The following is a 16,480-nucleotide window of genomic DNA, read 5'->3' as shown; positions in this document are numbered from 1 at the left end:
GTCCTCTGCTCCTCCAAACCTCGCGTCGCCTGGGCCCTGGTGCTGCTGGAGACAGCTTTGAATTTCCAGGTGTACCATTAAAATCTCAGGGTGTACTCTGGATGACTAAGGATGCTTCCTCTGATTTACTGAATTTTATTTTTTTCCCCCTTTGCTCTCCCTTCACCCTCCTTATGTCAGCAATGGGTGTAATTTGTTTGCAGAGTTACAGGGGTTTTTATCTTTCTTTGACCAGCCCCAAGTGGACGGGGGTTTGTTGAAGCGATGGCGTTCTTGCTTTCTTAGAGCTGGCGCGTGGGCGTTGGATTGTGTCATTCGTGGGAGGTGAACGTCAAAGGAAGTGGGATCGACTGCTGGAGGAGGTTTGTAAGCCAGGTACTTAATATTTGGTTTCCTGGAAAAGCAAGAAAAAAACCAGCAAAACAGGCAGCCTTTGTGTGTTTGGTTTTCCCATGTAATCAGAATAACACAATACCTGTGTGTGCTTAAGCACAGGTGGTGGGGTTTTTTGTTGTTGTTGGTTTTTTTTCTTCGGTTTATTCAAGATGGGGAGCTACTGTATTTCCCTTTAAATAGTTTCACATGCTATGGTGGATTCTGTTGAATGTTTATTCCAGTAATACAAATAATTCGTGTTCTGCAAGTGCCCTCGCGAATAATGCGATTTATTATCAGGTACATTATGTTGTCTTTTTATTTGATGCAAAATGGTCTCTTAGAGTTAAAATTAGACAGAAGAGCCATTTGAGACTATTTTGTTCATCTTCAACTGTTTTTTCAGGAGTGCATTAGTCTGAAGTATTTCGACGGGCAAAATCCTGAGTTATTTCTGGGGGAGAAAAATTATCTACAAAAGAAAAGTATAGCTGCTTATTTTTACAGTACTTTTATTGTAATTGCTATTTTATTTGACACGTATAGATACCGCTCTACTAGGAATACTTCTTTCTCCTAAACTACTCTAGGTAGTAGGTATCTTCTGCAATTCTTGTTTGGGCTAAGCTTAAAAATGGACAAGGGAAATGATTTTTGAAAGGTTACATGTGTCCTGTCTTATCGATTGGGCAAAAGGGACCATATTTTTCCATTATGCTGTTTTTTCTTCAACCTTTGCCTATTTAATCTAAGTGCAAGATGCTTATTGTAGCTCTCCATGCTTTCGAAAATCAATGTGCTGTGAGACAGTTTTTCCCATTGTAGCACTGGTGGGGTCAGGCGTGTCTGAGACGGGCTCCATCGGAATGTTTTTAGAGAAACCCCTCGGGTAAAGCAGCTTTTCCGTCTTGTAGGACTTCTGATTTATGCAGCTTTTTTGGCATTTTAACCCTATTTTCATTTTCTCATTGATAGCAAAGGGACCTGCGGGTCGGGAGGAAGGAAAGCTCAGTCAGCCGATGGGAAAATATTCACAGGAGCACATGTCTGCGATTTTGGGAAACAAAGACCCTCCCTCTGACTTCAGCAAAGTATTTTGGTGTAAATTCATTGAGCTCATTGCTATTATTCCTGATAAGCAGTAAGTAAGTAAGCACAACAGTAAGTGAAGGAGCAGTGGGCCTTAAATATTTTGTTTATTTTTAGCATGCTAATTGCAGCTATTTTTATCACAAAGAAGCAGTGATACAAATCTGACTGGATTTCTCCTTCACTTTGAATCTGTGGCGGAGAGGCAGTATTTTTTTTTGACTGTGAGCCCTTATTATGTTAAATGTACTCTGATTAATGTTACAGAGTTCATTTTTCAAGGGTCTCACCTCTCACTTTAGAACATAAGGGATTTTGTTATTTGTCAAAAGGAGCATTGATGCAGCTTGTGAGATTGCCTTGGGGTGCTGTGCAGGATCTAATACCTCACATGTATTTATCCATGGGGAAAGGTCCCAAAATTGTGAGGACACTCCATGGCAGAGCAAATATTTTGAAAGGAGCTGGTACTCTTAAGTGACATCTCGTACAGCAAAAAGAAAATGTGCGTTTATGGTTGGTTATTTGCTTACTACTAACATCCTAGAATAAAATATATATTATTGTGAGAGGTTTTTGCTGGTTGTAGGAGGGGCGGATGGTGGATGGAGATGCTGGAAAACAGCATGTGGTTGTACGTGCTGGCTCAGAAACTGTCACTTTCGGCTCTTAAGATCTTTGTATGTGGCTCAGCTTAGCGGTTACCGACATCTATTGCTTTCTTTCGGTTACAGATGGTCTGTGGTGAATAGGTTGGTGATCCCAGCCTGGTCTTTCATTGGCAAATGACCACATCACAAAAGTCGAGACCTTCTGCTAATGTTGGTTGTCACCTTGTGGGACCAGTTGTCCTGCTGCATCTGTCCTGCCGAGAAACAGAGGATTTGCCCGCTGGCGCAGGCTTTAAAAGACCGTTCCAAATCACTGTGTTTGATTTAAAAAAAATGCTGAGAGCCTGGGAAGGAAAGAGAACTAATGCATGGAGTCAACCTCAGTGTCTGCTATGAGAAGCCACAGGAGGTGGCACGGTTTTGTAAAGAGGCCCTGGGAACGATGTCTTGTTTATGGCTGAGTATATGTCTGTCTTGTGCCTTCAGATTCACCTTCATATTAGCTGTTGTTGCTTGATACTACATCTATGCAGTAACCTCTAGTAATTGTTCTGGGATTTGACAAAAAACTCTTGGAAAAATGAATTGCTAGCAGTGTTAAACAAATAGGAAAAGATTTTCCAACAGTTCTTGAAATGCGATTTTAGCCCTGATGTGCTCAACTATCTTCATTATTAATCTCTGTATTGTCAGAGGAGCCTGTCAAGCTCTTTTAGACCAAGGGATGCTGTTTTGTATTAAGAAGATTCTGATAATATCTTCTGATGACTTTTGCATGAATGCAGTTGCTGGTGTGCCGTTGCAGTGGCCAGGAAAAACTGAGCACTTTTGATCAGCCACGCGCATGTTTGGTGGGCACCTCTTCCAAACTGGGCCCACCCGCAAGCCAGTGACAGAGTTGCGCTGGCTCAAAACCTAGTCCTCGTTCATGCTCCGAGCTTGAGTAATTGGCTAACAGCTAGTTGTTTTGTGGAAACCGTCTTGTGAGGCTTTTTCTTGGCGGGGGGGGAAGATGTCTCGCTGCTTCCTATTTTCTTCTAGGTGCTGGTCCACCTCAGCCTGGCTGTTGTTCGCGTGCCCGTAATCAACCTACTTCCAAACTACCTAAAACTTTTCTCCTTGCTCTCTCAGAGCCTGTCCGGGCTGGGTTGTTGACGGTTTCTTTTCGCAGCTTGTCATCGCTTACCCGTGCACCGCTGTACCCCTTCACCCCACACCCACCTCACACCCACTGCTGTGCAGCTCCTTTTACTGGAGCTGCCATTTATCTCCTCACTTCCCAGTACGCTTGATGTTTTTAAATTTCTGCTTTTCCTGCTTTCAGACACAGTCCTCCTTCATGATGAAGTTTATATGCATCTCCAGTCAGGCTGCTTAATGACTTTGTCAACTCAAGTTTTCTTTTTGACTGCTGAATTTTTTCCTATCTAAATGTAAACATGGGAGAGACTGATAATAAGTGCTATCGAATAATTAGGTAGTGATACGTGAGTGGCTTTGCTTGATTGATGGCTTTACATTGTATATTACACATACCCATCCAGTGTCTTTCCCTAAAAGAAGATAATTTGCTTAAAGGGCTATCTTTTGTAAAACGCTGGTGAGCAAGAGATACTTGGTACATGTGTGAACGTCTAGGTAGAGTGAGCCAGGATGTACAGTCATTTAGCCCCTGCTAGTCACGACCGCTCCTGCAACCCTTGAGGAATGCAGGATGTGGCCCAAATAGGTCTTTACAAATACTCCCCCCTGCAGCCATCTCAGCCTTCCCCAGCATTCATATCAGCTCTTGCTGACAACAACAGGATTTTCATGACAGTGACTTGCCACAGAGTACAAATGCTTGTTTTCCTCTTTTATGCCACCCGGAAAGTGAAGGAAAAGACTTGTTATACTGACTCAGATAAAAAGTTGAACAAGCCTGGGCTTCTTTCTCTAGCAGCAGCCAGAGAAGCTTCAAGAGAGTCAAAACCAAAGCTAGCACAAAGTAATACTTTTCCCCGCTCCATCCTCCTGGCAAAGTGAGTGTTTCCAGCTCTGGCATATATTCCGACAGGATAAGAAATAATGACTTAAATAAACGGGGTGGCAAGGCGAGAAGAGAGCCGTTCTCTTCAAAGTACTAGCAGGGTTTAGTTTTCGGATCTGCTGCCAAACACAAGGAAGGTACTTGCCAAACGTCCCTGTGATGGGCTTGTCCTGGGGCTTTACAGCCTTGCACCTTGCTGTGTCCGGCTGCTCCACTGCTGCTGGCCTCGGTGGCGTTCCTGCCGTCTACTCATCACCAACCTTGTATCATACTCCCGTTTCCTCGGCATGAGGAGCCACGTTCAGTCTGGTTATAAATGTGCTAAAGGTTGCGGCATCGGTACCAGGCTCCTCTGAGGTGCTGGCACCTGGACAGTCCCACCTCAGGATTAGGTCTGCTGGACCATGTGTATGTTTACTGCAGGAAATGCACGAGATGGAGGCACAAGCGTGATTCTGGGTTGAAAGCCAAAACTCTGTTCCCATGAGACGCCAGCTTCTTAAACTGCACAGCGCTCTTCTGGCCTTTCCAGCTGTATAACGTGGGCATTAAAGCAAAGAGATATTTTGTATGTCTGTCTGTCCATTTTGATGTCAAAGGGTTAAAGTTAACTGGAGAGTGAGCTTCTGACTTGGATGTTTTCTTTCATCCCTGGGGAAAAAAAAAAAAAAAAGCTTTTTAAGGTTTTAATCTCAAAAGCAGTATAGTATGGAAGCATCAGCCTTTCTTCTGCGTCATTAAACCTCAAATCTGAATTTCTGGAACGTTTTTTTTCAGTGGAGAGCATCTGTAAGTATTATTTGCTAGCCGATTTGGACCTTTGGCAGTTCCTAGCTCCAAGCAAGCTTCCTTGGCATGGAGATGCATCACAGAACTGGTAAGCTGGCAAACACCTTTCTCTGCTTCAAAGAAGTTATGAGTACCAAACACATCAGGGGACCCTGCCAGGTCCATGTGCCAAGCAGACTGCAGCCTGCAGAGGTCAGAAACAACTTAGTCACACCTGGAAACACTCCTAAAGAACTTGAGCCTCGTCAACATTGCTCAAGGTGTCCAGCAGCTCTGCAAACATTCGAGCGATGTCTGAGCCAGACAGGTGTGGTTTCGGCAGCTTGGATGCCCAAAGAAACTCAGCGGACTAAAATCACACAAGTAACGCTTGTCCGTTTCTTAATTTGTTTGTATATGTGCTTCTATAGCCCTTATGTAGGGAGAAAAGATCCTGGCTTCTCAAGGTACTGGGGTGCAGAAAGAGCAGGAATAAAAGCACCTGTGGTTGTGTTCAAAGAGGTGGGAGAAGCAGTGCCTGCTGACATTGGGCTGGGAGAGGCTCAGAAGTGTCCTGCTCCGTGGGTGGGTGACTGCTGCCGGTGGTACGGATCTGCTGCCGTCCTCCCTGTCCACCCTGCCCACCACTGGAACAGCATCTTCCAGCCCCAAATGCCTGTATTTTCTGAACCAATCCTGCGTGGCTGTGTGGTGCCTCTAGAAGAATGTTAATTTTTGGAGAAAGACACGGTACTGCCACTTACTGAGAACTGGACACTTCTGAAAAGTCTCTAAGTGACCAAAACTTGCAGTGCTCAAAATCATTGGCCAAAGTTATGCAGGCATATATTTGTTTGTAAAATGTTCCCCATTGTTGGTTGTACTTCCTAGCTGTGCATTGAAGCCAGGTGTTAGTTACATTAATTTCTTTTACTGCAAGTCATAGCACCACAGCCTTGAGAGACCATTGCTATGTCCACTGAAAGTGGAGGCTTCAGACCTTTGAAGAACAGCAGAAATCAGAAGGTTGTGAAGGGTTATCACATGCACAGACACTAGCAGCTGGGGGAAATAGGAGTGAGGATGGGACCGGAATTTTCTCCCTCGTGAGAAATACTGATGAGATTTCAATTGTTTTATTATAGTGATTTTGATGCAGACCAACGGTATTATAGATACCGTCTGTTATTGATATAGTAGTATTCATTTTCAGCATGGCCAGCAGGTGCAAACCTCATGGTGCATTGCTTGATGCTTCATGGAAGCAGACGTTCTCTGGCTCCCTGTTGCCACAACACACCACGCTTCTTCCAGTGCTAAAGCACCATTCCTCTTTTGTTCTCTGCTGGTGCCTGCAGGAAAGGGAATCTTCAGTTTCTGGCTGAAATAATTCCTCTGTTGTCTCTCTATGCTTTTGGTGTGTTGGGAGCAGAACATCAGACTAGAACCAGACCGTCTGCTTAACTGGCTGTATAAGTGTGGTTATTAGCACTAACCATATTTTTTAACAACTACGAGGAAGCTGAACAACAACTTGGCAAATGAGTTATTTCACATTTAAGACTTGTGCTTTACAACCAGTTCTCTGCAGTGTCGCACCCTGAAATTGGGCTTACTGGTAGCATGTAGGGCATGGCACGTGCATCTGCAGGACAGTATTTGACTTTTGGTACTTTTCGTTGCTGCAGGTATCAGCCTTGTACCTGAAATGAAATGACGCTTGTTACAAAGCCAAACAAAGCACCTTTTGAGGCCCTCAGTCCTGTCAGCAGCACTGCTGGAAGAGGCATTAGAGCATGTCAAAGAGCAGTCAGGACAGAGGAGAAGTGATGGCAGAATCAGGCGAGGCAGTGCAGTACCGCCATGGACAGGATCTGAGTGAGCTGGCCCTAAGGAGTCTTGGTTTGCTGCTGCTGCTCTCAAATGAGGCTTGGCTACAAAATCGTGAACCTCACAGCTAGGAACTGTGATTTCTTGCTTAAAACTGGTATATTCCCTTCCACAGAAACTGCATTAACTCCTTTGGTAACAGTCTGTAGCATGAATCCTGGCTGTTTAATTGGATTTATCATGGCTATTGGGAGCATAAATGTGTTTACAGATTTGTTGTGAAAGCTTTGTTGTGTGTTTTTCTCATAGCAAGTCAACTTCCATGTGGTGCAATTATGTTCAAGATGTTCCCTGTAGCACTGGAACAATGTCAGATTATTCTGCGTGTGCATGTTGTTCTTCAAAGGGATTTTATCTGAGACGCAGTACACCATGTCAGGAGAAGGGAGCTTAGCCTTTTATTAAGAAAGGCACGCAAAGCTTAAAACACAATAAATTCTGTCAAATCCTATTGTCTTATAGAGAAATACTTGTCTCTGTCTATTGAAATGTGAAACTTTTTCCCCATTGACTTTCCTCTTGCTCCATCCAAATTCACCAGAACCGAATCTGTCCATCTGCAGCTTGCTGCTTGTGTGCTGCAACCTGAAAGGTTGAAGCAAACACAGTGGGACGTTTCAGAGACAAGAAATGGGGGGGGTGGAAAAAAACCACGACAATAAAACACTAAGGAAAAAAAAAAGAGAACTTTAATTTGGTTTGGGAAATTTCTTCGTTTTCGTTTGTTTTGTCATCTTGTGTACTTTGGCCTAGAAACTTGCAGCGTGTTTGATGCTGTTGTACAGAAACCGTGTGTGAATCCCGCTCCCTGCCGAGGGGATGCCATGGTATGGGAACTGCCATCGGATGTCAGGGGCTCTGGCAAACAGGGTTGAAGCTGGTCACCGGTGCTCACTGTCAAACTTGTAGGTTTTGTGGGGTTTTTTATATTAACTTGGGTAACAATGCAATTTAACAATGCGATTTCCTGTCTGATGGCAGCTCAGATATTAAATGTCACATCTGCTGAATACTTTCATTCTTAACTATGACAAGTTTTCCCAGTGCTTCTAAAAGAGACAGTCGTGATATGTTTCATTCCCTGCTGAATGATAGTCAGAAACACGAATTTCTTCTGTAACCCATTCTCGTTATTACTAAGTGTTGTTATTAGCAAGCCTTGTAGAGGAGTTACCCGGCACAGCAGCACGACGATTCTCCCCGCCGTGTGAAAGGTCAGGATTTTCAGGTGACACCATTTGGAGCCTGTGACCTGTCACTCTCGTAGGAAGCGAACAGAAGACGGGGTCGGTGCCTGTGATGCACAGAGCATCGCTGTTGCAACAGGCAGAGTATCTGTGCTGCAAAAATGCGTGTACAAAGCAGGAGGAGCTTGCAGCTGCAGGAGGTCCTGGCAATTACCCACCGTTTTGTCATAAGTGCTAATGAGGGAAGGGAGCGGGAGAAAGGACATGAGCAGATCAAAGCTAAGCAGAAGGGAAAATGCATACGGCAACTGCTCGCTGATAATAAAGGTGAGGGATCGCTGGCAATCAGATTTCTGGTGGCCCTACGCACATTCACAGCAGCTGAGAGTCTGAGTGGGGCTCAGCTGAGAGCAGAGTAGCCACGTATGCAAGCTTCAGTTAATAGTAATATTTCTCATTGGCTTAGTAAACCCAAATCTGCAGATCTACTTTGCTGATTTAAAATTTGGCCTTGATTTAAAAAAAAAAAAAGCCTGAAGCTCTCTGCAGGTATGGAAGAATGTACCCAAGAATGTAGAAACACAACTTTGTGGGCTTCATCAGGTAGATATTTGCCAAATTTTCCAGAACAGTTTGTACATTCGGAAGAAAATCACCATTAAAAAGCACAAAGTATACTTTACAGAAGCTCGGTGTCCAGGCCATTTTACAGAATTCAGGTTTTTAATCTGCTTCAAGCTAGTTAAAAAGCCTGAAGGATTTCACAAGACTTCGTGAGTCATGCAAAAATCCTATTGCATTTTTTCCTCTGGTTGAAATCACAGAAGTTACAAATGGTAGAAGAGCTATTAAATCACAGATAAAGAATGCTGCATGATGGGTTGGTAATAATAAATGAATTAATTTTAAAAACTCGTTTTTCTTCTACTTTATAATTCCCCGGCAATGAATTCAACAGGTAAGAGCAAGGTATCGCAGCTCACCCTCAAAAAGGAGTGGCACGCAGCTGCATCCCTTGCAGAGTCGCTATTCCTTCTCTGGCTTTCCTTACCGCTTCAGGCAAATGGAGATTTTAATACCGCTCCTTTATCTAGCACAGGTAATTTCCCCACCCTGTACCAGCTCAGCTTCTCCGGCAGGTATGTTGGGGGATGGTGGACCCAAGCTTTCATCTGCTCCCAAGTCTCCTGCTAACAAGATTGCCTCTTTGGGATCCCACAGAACCTGCTCTGCGCCTGGAGCTGCTACTTCTGCAGTGTTAGGAGACCTGTGTCCCTAGATTTATTATTATTATTATTATTATTATTATTATTATTATTATTATTATTATTATTATTATTATTATTATGTTTATTATTATGTTTATTATTATGTTTATTATTATGTTTATTACTAGAGTAAATTCTGCCTGGAACTACTGCTGGGATCTGTGGGTAAGTATTGGTGTGGCATTTTAACTTCCCCCCCCCCCCCCCATATTCTTATGCCACTGTAATTGTTGAAATCCTTCTCATTTTAGTTTCTTTTCCATGAAGCACTGCGGTCAGACTTCCCAGATGTGTTTGTTAGCCAGGAATTTCCAGAGACCAAGGAGGAACTGAAGGTAACCGCTAGGCAGGGGGTCTTACGTCACCATAAGCCATAATCAGAGGGAAAGTCTCACTCTTTATTTCAGTCACCATTTTTGGAGCACATATTGGAGGTCAGAAACTACTTCTAGCACAAATAAAAGTAAATTCCAATAACAGGGAAAACGTGCCATTTTTGCCAGTATTTTGTGAAAAAAAATTGAGGGGAAACCATTATTTTTCATTGCTTACATGGTTGAAATCTGTATGATTAAACTGGGTTTTAGCTGAGGGAAAATAGCATAGTTCAGCAACTTGGCTTGTGGCTCAGGGAGAAATAGTTCTGCTGCTCAACAAATCTGAAATGTTGTTGCTATTAAATAGATTTCTAATGACTTCTCCTTGCTCCTTTCTTCAGGTTCCCATTTTCACACATTTTTTTATTTCCCACAGTCACTTCATCCTGCCTGTAACCAGTTCCTGCTGGAGAAAAAAAAGAATGGGAAAAAAGAAACCCAGATCACCGTAAGTCACAAAGTTAAAATCGCAGACAATGTTTTTGGTGACATCCCTCAGAGCCAGATCATTGCCAGCAGCCATGCGATGGACAACAGGGAATGCCAGGTCCTCAAAAAAAAGTCTCAATGTAGAGAAGGTTTATGGGTTGAGCAAAAAATGCGCATTCCCACAAAAATTTCATCTGTTGCCAGAAACATGTGATCATGTAACATCTCTAGCTCTCTGTTTCCTTTGGAATAACACCAGACCTGCTTACCCCACTCCTACATATAGTAGGGTCTGGTGGGGGGATAGTTATGTCTTATACAGCAAGGATGTTTATGTAAGACTTCAGAAAACAAGTGCAAAGATGTATTGATTTTAAGAAATCAACTCGAGGTAAATACCTGACATGGAAAACTCTAATCCAAATGATTAAAGTTTAGCCAAGATCAAAGCTTCTGAAAACAGGTTTTCATTACAGGAAATGTTAGGCAAGAGACAAAGCTCTCAGCCCAGCCTGTAATCAGCACCTGAAGGTGGATCAGCACCTTAAGAAGATCCTGTATTGTTTTGTCTTTGAAAAGCTGGCGGCTATTTTTGAAAACAAAAAGGCCTCTATGGCGATTATCATGGTGAACCATGCAGCTATCCACATATTACTCAACGGTAACTGTGTCTTTTCTGCTTTGTTTCTCAGCAAACCCCTTGGATGAGGTTCTGCATGTGTTTTTGCTGTGTCAAATCTGTGCAGAGGAAAGCAAGCCGTGGGCTTTGCTTGTGTCTGTTGCTAAAGCCTGGGTCTCACGTGTCTGTGTTGGCAACCAGTTGCTTTCCACAAAGCTGGTCTTTGTTCAGTTCATCCAGCTGTCCCTGGTGCTTTCTGAGGCACCACCACCTGGGTCATATAGCAGGAGAAGACCAATTTTGCTGTTCTACCTCAAGGAACCACCTAGAAGAAGAAAAGGGTGGGACTCCTTACTTGGGGTCCAGTGAAGGCAGCCAAGAGACTGGTCACAGTTGTCGGAGCCGGTGATGCTGTGACAAATGCATCCAGTTGTCTCAGTGAGGTTTGCTTTGACACAAGGATGTGAGGTGACCAGATGTCTTTATGAAGAAAAGTTGTGGTTGATTTGTGTGTCGGTAGCACCAGGATATCCCAAGCACAGGTCAGAACCCCATTGCGCTGGATCCCGTTGAGAAGACAACCCTGGTTTTATAAGATGGGAGTATGCTGTGTGGATTCAGTAGGTACAGATGGCGGGGACCAGTTTGATGAAAAAACACAGAGTTTAGCAGAAAAAATAAAATCCTCCTTTCCTAAGGAGAGTGGCTTGTAGGCATTCTGGCAGGACTGCCTTAAAATACAGCAAGATACTCGCTTTATACCTCCAGACAGATGTTTTGCCGTGTGAAGAGCACTCTCAAACGCACAGCGCATGTTTCTTGGTTATTGTGCCGTGGGTTTTCCCTGTGCTGGCTTGTCACCATGGCACTGGGCTGAGAAAGCTGCAGTTCGAAAGCTTTATGGAGCTATACAGCTGAAATGGTTCTGCTTTCATCGTCCATTTAAAAAAAAAAATATCTAAATAGAAGATGAGAACCTGCCTGCTTTGGGTTCAGATGCAGGTAATGATAGGACCAGGCAACAGCAAGGTACTTTCTCAAAGATGCGTAGATGGTTGGGCCTCTTCAGGAAATTTGCAGCAAACAGGTGATTCAAAAATAACTTTTTTAAGCTATGAAAAGTGGGTAAAAAGAAATGGCTAATGAAATGCTGATGAAAGGAAGTGTTTTATCTGATATCAGAAACTGTTGGCTTTCATTCAGATCCTGTTGTTTTTTCCTATAGATAGCTTTTAGAGTGCCCTTAAGTCTTCTTAAAAGGTTATTACTTTTACAGTGGCATTAGAAGGGCTGAAATTATATTTGCAATGAGAGTAAGTGACTCTCTTGAGGTTTTGGCACCCACAGCTCCAGATAAACTGGAAATGCAGGCATTTAGTAAATCTGAAAATCAGTGCCTCTCGGCCCTGCATGCTCCAGAGAAGCCAACCTAAGTTTTGTGAGTAGGACCAGAACAGAAACACAGTATATGCCACACAATGGACATATATCTGGAAAAATTAAGCCACCCAGAATGAATGCCAGCTCATAAGGTGGTGGCCTCTGTTCTTTTTGTCTCGTCGTTGGAAGTCAGGAAAGCCCTGCTGTTGGTTGCATCGATGGGAACAGAAAGACTTCTCTTTCGGGTGTTAGTTTTGGCTGTCCAGAGATGTAATTCTTACCAATTTCTGTACTTTAAAATCACCTCAGGTTTCTAGTTCCCAAAGTAAAAGAGCTCCATTCAAGGTCTAGAGTCAATTTAAGCAGTGACTACTAATCTGGACCTGGTTCTTGAGATGCTCTGAGTCACCCACGACAAGGTGAAAGGCCAGGGAGGACCTGGCAATCAAAAACCAGCACAGCGGACAAAAGGAGGTATACCCATGAGATATGAGTCTATACATACACCTATATATACAGCTGTATCTCGGTTATAGAGGAATGTTCCCTGCCTCACCAGCAATTACTAACGCGCAGTTTTCATTCCAGAAAGAAAATCCGTGACAGAGTCGAAGTGATGAGTAACTATCCGCTTTCTTCCATTCCAGCTGCCACACAGCCACATACTTTGGTCCCTTGATGGCCCAGCAAATTGCAACATCTTAAATGTTCCTTGTTGTCTCATGTCTGCCCTGTCACTAATTGGTTGCTCGCTGTTGCAGTGTGTGCACCCTTCAGCCGGGTATGGCAGGGTCTTCTTCTCTTAGCTGCTACGGTGATTATTTTTGCAAGAAGAAAGAAAATATCCTACTGGTAAACAGCGGTACATGTCTAGGGAAAATGTCAGCACTTAAACCCGTGTCTTGCTTTTCCCTCTGAGTTGTCATCGCTGGATCCTCTGCCCTTCCTTCCAAGTGGGTTTGAGGAGGTGGTTGTTTTGGCTGGAATTGGAGAGGCACAGGTGGTACCACCAGCTGTAAACTGGAGGAGGCACTTCCTGACCATGACCACTGCCTACACGCAGATCATTGCCAAGAGAGGAGCTGGAAGGCACAGAAGCCTTCTCCTTACTTGGAAAAAGGGCCTGGAGGATAATCATCGATCCCCTCTCCTGTGGGCTTTCACCTGTAGGCTTCAGGCTTCTCTGCAAGCGCTTGGCTTCCCAAAGTGCTGTGGCATGAATAACCCCCAGCTGTCATTGAAAGGTGGATAAAATGAGGCATTGAGTATTTAAATTCATGCACCTGATATTTAGGTGCTGGGGTCCATGTAAAGGCATGGGAGCTCAGGAGAGGCAAGTGCATGGGTTCATTTGTAAGCCAGCTTACTTTTTTTTTTTTTTTTTTTTTTTTAAGGGACTTCAGTGTGGATTCAGATGTCTGCTTAACCACTGCTAAGTAATTGGTGAATGAATAGGTCCTTGATCTCTGCAGGTCAAGGTTTTGCCCTCTGGCTTTAAATGCCTGTGGCGAGAGGCTTGTCCCAAGTGCAGAGCCAGCAAGTGCTGGGGTCTCCTGTGCACAGTTTGGGGTGTTGCTCTTGCAGGTTTGTTTCTGGAGGATGCTGCTGGCCACCTGCACAGGCAGGACCATCCTGGTCTCAACTGCCAGCACACACCCCCATTTGCAGTTATGTATTTTTATTGCCAGATTATGTTTTTCTAAAATTATTGTCTGGTGCTCATGTCTCCACCTTGACATAATGAAGGCTTCTGCTGTTGGCTCTGACTTGCCTTGTCTTTGGGAAATTTGGGGTGCCATGTCTCCTCGTTTGCTGAAAGCCCTTTCCCTGGTCCCTTCAGCCCGTTGCTGTCTTGGTTTCCATCTTTTCAGGTCCCCCGCACAGCGAGCAGCCGGCACGGCAGAGGTGTCGGCGGATCAGCCCACCACTGCGCGCTCCTCGCCCACGCGCAGATTAAAAGATTAAAGTTACAAACCAAAATCCCCCTTGGGTGACTGGTGAGATCTGAGTGGCTGGCAGCAAAGCCAAACTCCCACTCGGGAGGCGCGGGGATGTCGTTCATGCCGGAACCACCAGCTCCCGCCATCCCTTCCTATTTTTACAGACTGAGAGTTGAATAATAAACCTGAAGGAAGGTCCTGAGCAACGGCTCAGCAGTACCTGGCGGCTCGGCATACTCCTGAGGCTCACAAGCCCTTTGATGGTTCCTTGTGCCTCCAGAGAGGCCTCATACAAGGCTCACTCTATCAAACCTACCGCTAGATGTGCCCACAGTTTTATATTCCTTTCTGCTGCTTGTTTGTGTATTTTCTCACTTTTTCCTTCCCCCCGCCACCCGGCCCTGTATCTTCAGTAGGACTGGGCAAAGAATAGCCTTTTTGGTTTTATGGCTGAAAGGCACAGAAGTAAAACTGCATCCCAAACCCCAGTATTATTTCTATGTCTGTAGGTATGGTACAAAATGAAATGAAATTATTTTTATTTGACTAAAGCAGTGAGTCTGAGCCAAGATGATGATTCCATTTAATACTTGATACTGAGCTCTCAAAAGTAATTTTTCCCCTTTTTTTCATTGCTGTTTTTAAGTTTTGGGGTGACTTTATCAGAAACAGGCCATTTCAAAGAAAAAAGTTCAGCTCTGCTATTTTGAAAATGTTGAAATGTTATATTTTGGCATCGGAGAAGTTCCTCCTCCTCCCTGTACTTTTCAGCTCTTCGTCAGACACAGACTGAACCTGTGAAGATGTTCAGTTCTCCAGGGCTCCACATTTCATCATGTTTTCCAGCCAACGGATGTTTTTCCCAGCTCTTCCCAAGCACTTGGGTGACACCAGAGCGGAGCGAGCACTGGGACCTTGTCACCCTTGCAAGGAATGGTGTAATTTCCAGGTTTGTGCCTGTTTTGCTGAAAACTAAATGAGGAGTTTTAGCAAAGTTTTGTTTTATGAACTGTATGCTTGCACAGGTCTTTGTCAGTGATGAATCTGTAGCTTTCAACTGACTATAATTAGCACACTTTTATTTACATAGGATTTATCTAATTCAGATGATTAGATGAAATTCTTTGATCTTCAGGGTACAAGAGGTGAGACTGTGATGACTTTAAGCAGTTGCTCCTGGCCATAAAATCTGTTCATTTGAAAATCAATAGGAAGATATCACTTGCGGTGTTGATGAGATAATTTCCTGTGCTACTCAGCCCTGATCCTGTTCTCCTGGTTTTCACCCTCCTGTCAAGTTTAAATGTTTTTTTGTTTTTTTCTGGAAGCTCTGCTCCAGCCTATCCTGCACAGCTTTGTGTGTGTGTGCACACTGTCCTTTTCATCTGAAGCCACTTTCTGATTTAAGTGCATCCAGCATGCACTCTTCTTCAAAATTGTTTTCCCAACCATGCATTCAGTCAGGTGTTGTAGTTGCCAAAAATACATCTCACTCCATATTTGTTCTGCGGTGCGTTGAATGGATTTATAGGTAGTGTTTTAGAGACTGTAAACTTTCTGGGATGTGGTCTCTAACAAGTGAGGTTGTCTGTTCATCAAGTCGTCCCCATTGCACAATGGTATGAATATTTATGGTGTGCTAAATATTAAGAATAATCCTTGTCTCTGACCCAGGACTCTTCTTCGGCATATCTAGAATTGCGCTGCTGAGGAAGCAGTCAAATCGTTATCCTAATTTCCAGATGGGGAAAGTGAGGTGCTGGAGGGTGAAATGACTTGTCCAATGTTGGCAGAGGAGAACTAGAAGGGGGAGCGCAGCTGTCTCTGGCCCCAGATACACGGTCCAGGCAGCCTGCAGCCCTGCAGCCTCCTCAATGGCAGGTAACAAAATTCGTGTTTCTGCACTGCATTTTTGCCTTCTCCACTAGCAGTGAACAATTGGAGTGTTTTCTTCCCAGGCATTAATAGCCTCCCTGAGAAATATGTTTCAGCCTGCATTTTCAGCAGTACTTCTGCATGTGTTAGGGCCCAGCTAACAGCTGTGCCCAGCTAGAAGGTGGCAGAGTGAGGTGGCACCCACGTCCCTGTGCTCTGCTGCTCCTCCTCCTCCTCCTCGGGTGGCAGTTGGGGAGGCTGGGGACCGACCACGGGGGCGTTCTGTGGGGACCTCCCTGGGGAGCTGTACCAGCTGCTGTGTTGGCAGCCTTGGAGCTGCCTCTGGGTACGACTTGCCGTCTTGTCTCCTTCAATATAATTGCTCACTGCTGAATTATTTTTTTCCTTTCCCTTTGATTCTGTGGCACTTACATCCTCGTCAATCTTGCAATCTGGGGATTCTGAGGAAATGGAGAACTGATCAGCTGCAGATTTCTTCTGTATATTATGAAAGTGTCCCTTGTGCCATGTGTGATTCCAATCTTTTTTTTTTGTTGTTTAATCAGATGGAACATCAAGGAGTCAGGCTGTACCGGCCAGGTCTGTGCGCTGAGCTACTTCTGCAGAGATGCTCCCAGCTCCG

Source organism: Caloenas nicobarica, chromosome 6 (assembly GCF_036013445.1).
Source record: "Caloenas nicobarica isolate bCalNic1 chromosome 6, bCalNic1.hap1, whole genome shotgun sequence".
Classification (NCBI taxonomy): Eukaryota; Metazoa; Chordata; class Aves; order Columbiformes; family Columbidae; genus Caloenas; species Caloenas nicobarica.
The sequence above is the reverse complement of the archived record's forward strand: the minus strand, read 5'-3'. Positions refer to the sequence as shown.